Source organism: Molothrus aeneus, chromosome 13 (assembly GCF_037042795.1).
Source record: "Molothrus aeneus isolate 106 chromosome 13, BPBGC_Maene_1.0, whole genome shotgun sequence".
Classification (NCBI taxonomy): Eukaryota; Metazoa; Chordata; class Aves; order Passeriformes; family Icteridae; genus Molothrus; species Molothrus aeneus.
In genome coordinates this window covers 1,857,006-1,865,805 of record NC_089658.1, presented here as the reverse complement: position 1 = coordinate 1,865,805, position 8,800 = coordinate 1,857,006, and positions in this window count along the sequence as shown.

Below are 8,800 nucleotides of genomic sequence, written 5' to 3'. Positions count from 1 at the left end.
GCCCTGAGCTTTTTTGGATGTTTTTGTTCCCCCTTCCCAGCGGCTGTGGAGGCTGAGGCCTCTCCTCCGTGCCAGCAGAGCAGGAGGAGATCTCCATAGAAGGCAAACGCTCTCCATGGCTGGAGCGTTCCCCTTGCGCCCGCCCAGCTCCTGCTCTGCTGCCTGCGCTGCCCAACCTTCCTATGGCCTTATTGGACCTGCTGGAGCGGTGCTGGGAATGGCAGCCCTGGGCCAGGGGCTCCTTGTCCCGGTGGGAATCTCCGTGCGAGGGCCAGGGGCTGCTTGTCCTGGTGGGAATCTCCTTGTGGGAGCCAGGGGCTGCATGTCCCGCCGGGAATCTCCGTGTGAGGGCCAGGGGCTGCTTGTCCCGGGGGGAAGGTGGTGGAAATGGCAGTGCTGGGCCCAGGGCTGCTTGTCCTGGTGGGAATCTCCTTGTGGGAGCCAGGGGCTGCATGTCCCGCCGGGAATCTCCGTGTGGGGCCCGGGGCTGCTTGTGCCGGGGGGAATCTCCTTGTGGGAGCCAGGGGCTGCTTGTCCCGGTGGGAATGGCAGTCCCGGGCCAGGGGCTGCATGTCCCAGTGGGAATCTCCTTGTGGGAGCCAGGGGCTGCTTGTCCCGGTGGGAATGGCAGTCCCGGGCCAGGGGCTGCATGTCCCAGTGGGAATCTCCTTGTGGGAGCCAGGGGCTGCTTGTCCCGCTGGGAATGGCAGTCCTGGGCCAGGGGCTGCATGTCCCAGTGGGAATCTCCTTGTGGGAGCCAGGGGCTGCTTGTCCCGCTGGGAATCTCCGTGCGGGGCCCGGGACTCTCCCTGCGGTGCCTCAGTGTCCCCATGGCCCAGCTGGCTGACCCCTGTGTGGGGCACTCCGGAGCCCTCCCACGTAGCTTCCCGCCCCAGGGATCAGTGTTTTCCTCTCTCCCCAGCCCTTCGAGGGCAGCGTGGAACGAAAGCAAGGCAAAAAAAAAAAAAAAAAATAGCAAAAGAAAAAAGGCAGATCCAAAAATAGGCGGCCTGGCCCCCGTGCCTGGGAATGGAGTGGAGCGAGAGCTGCTGCTCCGGGAAGTGACTCGCTGTGGGGCTGCCCGTACACAGCAGCGCTGCCAGCCCCTTCCCATGGGATCCCCCCGCCCGCAGCCCGAGCTTTGGAGCTCTGCCTTCATCCCAGCTCCCGCCCCCATCCCAGCTCCAGCGGGCCGGCCCTTCCCTGCGGCCTCCATCCGCAGCTCTGCTCACCTGAGCGGAAACACTCCGGGAGCAGCGGGGCATGGAGACGGGAGCGTGCAAGGCTTTAAATTATACAGCAGACTTTATCCTGTTCGGGTTTTTTTTCTTTTTTTTTTTTTAAGCCTTTAGCACATGCATTAACATGGCCAGGCCATGAATAATTGACGCCCGGCTGTACGAAGCTTTTACCCTGGGCTCGCCTCGGAGCTAAAGTAGGTCACGTCTGCTCCGAGGGTCCCCGGGCGTCCCTTCCCCGGCTGCGGGCACACGTGCGCCCTGCCCCGGCCCCACCTGCCTGCTCCCGATGGGGTCCTGCTCGGAGACACCCTCTGGGAGGGGATCTGGGGACACGGGATGTCCCTAAAATGTCCCCATCACCAGACAGGATGGAGCTCGAGGTGCAGGGAAGCTCTGTTGGCATCACCAGGGAAAGGGTGCAGGTCCATGGCACCTTTGGTCCTTGTGCTGCCTGGGCATGTCAGCCCATAGCCAAAGGACAAACCTGCCAGGGAATGGAGAGGATGACATTGAGGCTGGAAAAATATAGGGGGGAAAGGCTGCTTTTGTCCTGCTTTTGTTTTACACTTTACTGGAAACTCATCTTTTCCTTTTTTTGACGGTGGGACAAAAGATAAATCTTGGAGCTTTTGGACTCTCTTCTCCTGAGCATGCTGTGCTCTGCCACAGTGTGTGGTCTGGGCACTGAGGCAAGGAACACTTTGGGAATAGAAAATCCAGCTGTTGGGATGCAAAAGGGCCTCTCAGCACGGCTGTACTGGATAAGCTGCTCCCATTGGAGCTGATCACAGCCAGCCAGGGGGGGCAGATCCAAAACTCTGTCCCTGCTGCACCCAGAGAGGTAGGAAGGGGTTCAGGTGATCTCACAGCAGCGTTCATCCAGGGATGTGCTGCTCACAGAGCTCTGGGGCAGGGGCATCCCACAGCACTGGTGCTCCCCTCATGTCCCACACACCTCTGCTGATGGCTGAGGGTCCCCAGATGCAGCTCAGTCATGTCAGTGCTTTTCACCCATTTCTCTGGAAAATGTGATGAAGAACAACTCAAAGGGTTTTGTAAAGGATCAAACCCCAGCAATTCCCATCTGCTGGTCTGTGCCAGCCCCGCTGCCACTGTCCCCTTCCCTGTCCTCTCCCAGGCTGAAGCTGTCATGGCTAGAGATCATTGTGGGCATCAGTGCTGACCTGCCTGCTGTTTGTCCATCAGGCAGAGAACAATGGCCACAGCTGTGGGGAAATGTCACAGAGAGCCCTAGCTCCATCCTGCAGCAGGATTTAGCAGCTACTGCTCCCTGCTGATTTCCATGGATCATAGAATCACAGCATTTTTAAGGCTGGAAAAACCCTCTAAGATCATTCCCCAGCACTGCCACCACCAAACCAACATTCCCAATCACCACATCTTTGAATAGTTCCAGGGATGGTCACTCCACTGCTCCCTGGGCAGCCCCTTACAATGCCTGATCATCCCTTCAGGGAATGAATTTTCCCCAACACTCAGCCTAAACCTCCTCTGGCATAACCTGGGCCCTTTTCCTCTCATCCTGTCGCTTGTTCCCTGGAAGCAGAGTCCAATTTCCCCCCATCTGCCCACTCCTGTCAGGGAGTTGTAGAAAGAAGGTCCCCCCTGAGCCTCCTTTTCTCAGGCTGAGCCCCTTCCCTGAGCTGCTCCTGGTGCTGCAGCCCCTTCCCCAGCTCAGTTCCTTTCCCTGGCCATGCTCCAGCCCCTCAATGTCAGGAGGGGCCCAAAGCTGAGCACAGGATTTGAGCTGTGGCAAGAAGCTGCATCTCATGCAAGCTTGCTGGGATTCCCAGGCAAACATGTGTTGTCCACCCCTGTGAGGGTGAGGAGCAGATCTCCTGTGGTCAGGGAGCCTCACACATCTGTGGGGCAGATAAAATGACTGTCTGAGATGTGTAATGATGGATGAGCTCGGTAGCACCTCTGGAAGAGGCAGGTTGGGCTGGCAGCTGTACAAGCAAGCTCAGCCAGGCCTGAAATAGCACCAGGAGGGCAGGAAGAGGCAGGGAATGATGGACACCAAGCAGGGAGGAGGCAGCGTTGTGGCTGCCTCACGATTCCTTGTGGCACAGTGCCCCCTCTCAGGAGTTCTGCTTGGATATCACCACACTCTCACAGCTCCAGAAACACCTCTGCTCTCCCCCTGCCAAACATCTCCTTGTTGAATTATCCCCCAACCCAGCAACAAGTCTGTAGAGACTTGGAATTGGCATCCCAACACCCATGGAAAGACACAGGTGATAAACAACGGATGTCACAGGGATCATGTAACAAAATCACCCCAAAAATAACTGCTAGGGAAAGGTGGGGGGGCGGACAGATCCCACCCCCAAAGGGATGGGGGACATCCCAGAGAGGCCTTGGGACTCAAGGTGTTGCTGCAATGGGATCCTGAGGGTCTTTAATTACAGAAAATAACTCCATCGTGTTTAAAAAACACACGGTATGGGATCAGCTCCACAGAGAACAAAAGCTGCTCTGAGCCGGGCAGGCTCTAACGGGGTTGTTATTTGGGAAGGTGTGATGAGAAATGCGCTCCCGGCCGGCGCTGTCACGACATGGACAGTTCAGCAACAAAGCCAGGAGGTGGCATCCGAGACCTGAGCACAGGGAACAGCACAGGGAACAGCAACAGCCGGAGCCCGACCGCGATTTCAGCCCGGACAGGGCGGGAAACACGCGGGCGTTCTGTCCTGCACATCATCATCATCATCATCATCATCATCATCATCATCATCATCATCCTCCTCCTCCTCCTCCTCCTCCTCCTCCTCCTCCTCCTCCTCCTCCTCCTCCTCCTCCTCCTCCTCCTCCTCCTCCTCCTCCTCCTCCTCGGGATGGGGAGAGGGACAGATTTAGCCTGGAGAAGAGGAGGCTCAGAGGTGCCCTTATTGCTCTCTGCAGGTCCCTGAAGGGAGGCTGTGACAGGTGGGGCCGGTCTGTCCCACCGGGCAGCACTGACAGAAGCAGAGGACACAGTCTCAAGCTACGCCAGGGAAGGGATAGGTTGGATATCAGGAAGAAATTTTTCACTGAAAGAATAATAAAGTGCTGGAATGCTCTTCCCAGGGAGGTGGTGGAATCACCATCTCTGGATGTGTTTAAAAAAAGACTGGCCATGGCACTTGGTGGGTGTTAGGGCACAGGTTGGACTCAATGATCTTAGAGGTCTCTTCCAACCTCATTATTCTGTGATCCTGTGATACTTTAGGCAAAGAAGCTCTATATTAAGTTCATAAAAGAAAATATTTTTTGGTTTTCTGTTCAGCTACAGCGTTGTTATCAAAAATACACTGAATTTGAGCTGAAATGGGATGGGATGGGAGGGTGTTGCTTCACAGTCCAACCGGGCTGAGGTGGGACTGTCACCACTCAGGCCGGTCCTGGCTTGTTCCAGCTGAGCCTGGGAACCCCCTGAGGCTGGAGCTGTCGCTCTCCTGGGCGCCTCTCCTATGCATAGCTGCTGGTATTACTCATTTAACTCAAAAAGAAGAAGTGTGATGCCTTCTGGGATGACACAGGCCTGACACGCTCGGCTCTCCATCCATAGGGGTGGGAGGCACCCCCGCGGGGCACGGGGCACCCGAGCCGCTCCTTTGGGAGGGAGCCGGGATGGGCGGGAGCGGCAGTGCCCGGACGGGCGGCAGGTGGCACTGGAGACTGGCACGGGACAAGCTGGCAGGGAGGAGAGGCCCTTGGTGCTTTCTTGCATCTTGCTGTTCAGTGCTAAATTCAATCTGTCTGTTATTCTTTAAAGGTTATAAACTGGTGTTGCACATACTCACATATCCAAAGTGGCTCCAGTCTTCATGGCTGAGACATCATGGTAATTTATGGAAAAGTTGAACTAGGGTCAAAAGCAAATTCAAAGTACAGTCATTTATCTAATAGACATTTCAGGGCATCTCCAATAGGTATTCACATCATCTTAAAAGTGTCACCATTTCTTTTTTAAAATTTTTCAGGAGAATGAGAAAGTGACAGCATCAAAACCAGAAGAAGTTGTTTCAAACATTTTCTGGAGGGGTTCAAAGTCCTCTCCTCCACTCTGCCAGATTTTAACATTCAATCTGTTCTTGGTGGAATCTGCCTCTGTCACTTCTTTTGATTTAAAGAAATTTTATTGTATCAAAATTCAGTTCAGGCTGCAGATCTCAGCCCAGTGCAGGCAGGAGATCAAGAACCAGCTGCAGCAACCCCTGGGACAGGGGAGCAACAGCTCCTGATAAAATCCTGGAAGGATCTCCAAATTCATCCAAAATCTCCTGCTCTCTTGTTCTGGGGTGCTCAGCTCAGGAGAAATCCCAGCTTTTCCCTGGGATGCAGATGGGTTGGAGTCTCTGGAGTGTTTGTCCTGCTATGGGAACCAAGAGCTCTCCCATTCCCTCCATTTCCCACCCTCCCTAGGCATGGCAGAGCCTGCCTCACCTCCTGGCCTTCATCCTGAGCTTCTTCAGGTGGGATTCACCTGGTGGGCTTCATCCATTGGGCAGCATCCCTGGGCTTTGTCCATGTGGCTTCATCTGCTGGGCTCAACTGTGGCTGACCCATTCCTAGATGCTCCTCCGGGTTCCAGGAGTGGATCTGAGCCCCTGAATCTCCCCTGGGTGCCAGGTCCCCATTCCTAAATGCTTCCCTGGGTTCCAGGAGTGGGTCTGACCCCCTGAAACTCCTCTGGGTTCCAGGTGTCCATGCTGCTGACCCAGGGAGCAGCTCCAGCAGCAAAGGGAGAGGGGCAGCTTGTGTTAAAGCCAGGGCAGCAATGGGTTAAAGCCAATTGCTGGCAGCAATTATTGACTGTCAGGGCAGGCTGGGCCCACCACTGGTGTGTTCCCATCACTTCTCTTGTCCCCTCAGTGTCCTTGGCATCGTGCTGAGGGCTGGGTGGGTTGCTCAGGGCTCTGTGTGTGACAGCACGGTCCCCTCAGGGCACAGCTACAGGTGCTCTTCTCTCTCTGGTGGCAAAGACAGCACAACCTGACACCCCCAGTTGGAGTCAGAATGTGCTGGAGTTTCCCAGGGATCTGTCACCCTTAAGGATCATGAGCAAGGTTTTGGCAGAGGAGCCTGATCCTTGCAAATGTCTGGGAAAGGCTGGAACTGCTCTCTGTGCACAGTGTCCTGAGCTGGATCATTCTTCCCTCAGCAAGAAGAGTTATGGCTGCCAGCTCCAAACGTCTGCCAGGGGTTGGTTCATGTCTGCCATTGTCCCCAGGAGGTCCCTGCACTGGTGGGTGACCCTGGGTGGCATTTCCAGAGGTGCCTGCTGGTGCAGGTGGATGCCAGCTGACTGATCCCAGCAGGTTTCCTTGGGAACAAGTTCCACCAGGGCAGTCTGAGCCTTCAGTGTCCCAGCAGGACCCCTGGTGGGGTGAGAGACACCTGGTAACACCTCCCACATCACAAAACCTCCCGTAACTTCTCCAGACAGAGCTGCAGCTCTACCTCTGCTTCCCAAATCCCACCTGGATGTAATGAGGAAATATTGGGAAGGGTTTGGGGCACCAGGAGCAGCTGAGGGAGCTGGGGGGGCTCAGCCTGGAGAAAAGGAGGCTCAGGAGGGACCTTCTGGCTGTGCATAACTCCTGACAGGAGTGGACAGCCGGGTGGGAATCAGGCTCTGCTCCCAGGGAACAGGGACAGGATGAGAGGAAATGGCCTCAAGTCACACCAGGGGAGGCTTAGAGTGGATATCAGGGAAAGTTTATTCGTTGGAAGGGTGGTGAAGCACAGGAACAGGGTGCCCAGGGCAGAAGTTGGGTCACCATCCCTGGAAATGTTCAAGAGTTGTGTGGATGGGGCACCTGGGGATGTGGTTTAGTGGTGAACCCAGCAGTGCTGGGGGAACAGTTAGGCAGGATCATCCCAGAGGCCTTTCCCAGCCCAAATGATTCCATAGTCCTGTGATCCTGTTCCAGCCCTGCCTTTGTGCCCCAAGCACATTAAAATGCTGATGAGAACCAAACAGGGTAAAATTTGATTAATTGAATACCCCTATTTTAGGTTGCCCCTCTGGTGTAGAACTCCCATGTGGGCTGGGAATCAGCAAGGAAATGTTGATTTTCCATGGAAGTTGGCACTTGTAGGTAGTTGCCTCTTTAGGGGCAATTTTTGAGAGTTGGAGAGAAATTTTTCTCATGAGGAGCAGCCTGGCTGTGCCAGTATCCTCCTGAAAGGCAGGAACTGGATTTGAACAGAGCATTTTGACGTGGATCTACTTCCTTAATATTTAAATATTTACCAAGGAAAGGTTTACCTGGAAATCCAAAGGGCCACTGTGCCTGTTTTCTTGGTTTCTTTTCTAAAAAAAAAAAAGAAATTAAAAAAATAGAGAGAGAGAAAGAAAAGAAGAGAAAAAATTTAAAAAGCCAATTCTGAAATTGGCCAATTTTCCAAAAGCCAATTTCTCCATGCCATAGATACAAAAATTCCAGGGTCCCTCTTGGGATGCTATGCTGAGTTCCTGTGATGAGTTTGGCTTTATTAAAGACATGGAAAGCTTATATCCAATATATGTAAAAAAAAAAAAAAAGTAGTGGTGGAACCTTAAAAACTGAGTGTTTAATGAAGGCTAAAAAAAAATCCTCTTTTAACATTTGACAGTATAAAATTATTATTTTTCACTTCTGATGGAGAGGTCCTGTGTCTGGGGCACAACTTTCTTGGGAAATAGGAGGAATTCCAGTTGGATACAAGGGAAAAAATTTACATTGAGAGTGGCAGAGTGACTGGACAGTGTATGGAGCAGTGGTGAGGGATCTCTTCATCCTTGGAGATGTCCAGAATTGCCTCCAACTCAAAACTTTCCCTGTTTCTTGCAATTTAGGGGACATTGCATGGGAGAGGGGTGACTCTGGCTAAACTTGATTTGCAGAAATGTCTAATTGTCTGTCTCACAGTCAGTAGTCATTTATCACTCAATAAATGAGGATTAACAGATATTTTTTCTTAAAAAGAAAAGTTTTTAGCTAGAATAAAAAAATCTATTGTTTCAGAGGTTAAATATATGACACTGAATGCAGACAATGTTTTCCAGAAGGTTGAAACCTTTCTAGAGGGAAGGTTCAAGCCTTTCTTGGTGTTCTCTTCTCTTCATGCCTGCCCTTAAAAAAAGCATTATATAAAACAAAACAGGAAGATAACTTCTCTTTAATCTGTTTGTATTCTTCAAAGAGATTATTACAAACAGACACACAAATCCCAAGCCAGTAAGTACACCTTGGGTTTCTAAAGAAAGTATGCTGTGGTGAAGAAAAGGGTGATCCCCAGCAGTGTGTGTTTGTGTATGGGATCAGAGCAAAGCTCCCGTGCACAGCAGGTCCTTGAGATGGAAACTGAAAGCTGGTGACATTCACAGAAGGTGCTTTGGGGTGATCAATGAAAAAAAAATTAAGGTTTTCTCATTTTCTCATGTTTTCCTCAGTGGAAATAATCAGAACTATGGGTTTTTCCTTTCTGGGCAAAGTTTTAGGCAAGAATGTCAGAGCTTGCAGCCCCAAGGATGGAGAGGGAGTGATGAAAGCCAACATCAGGATGAG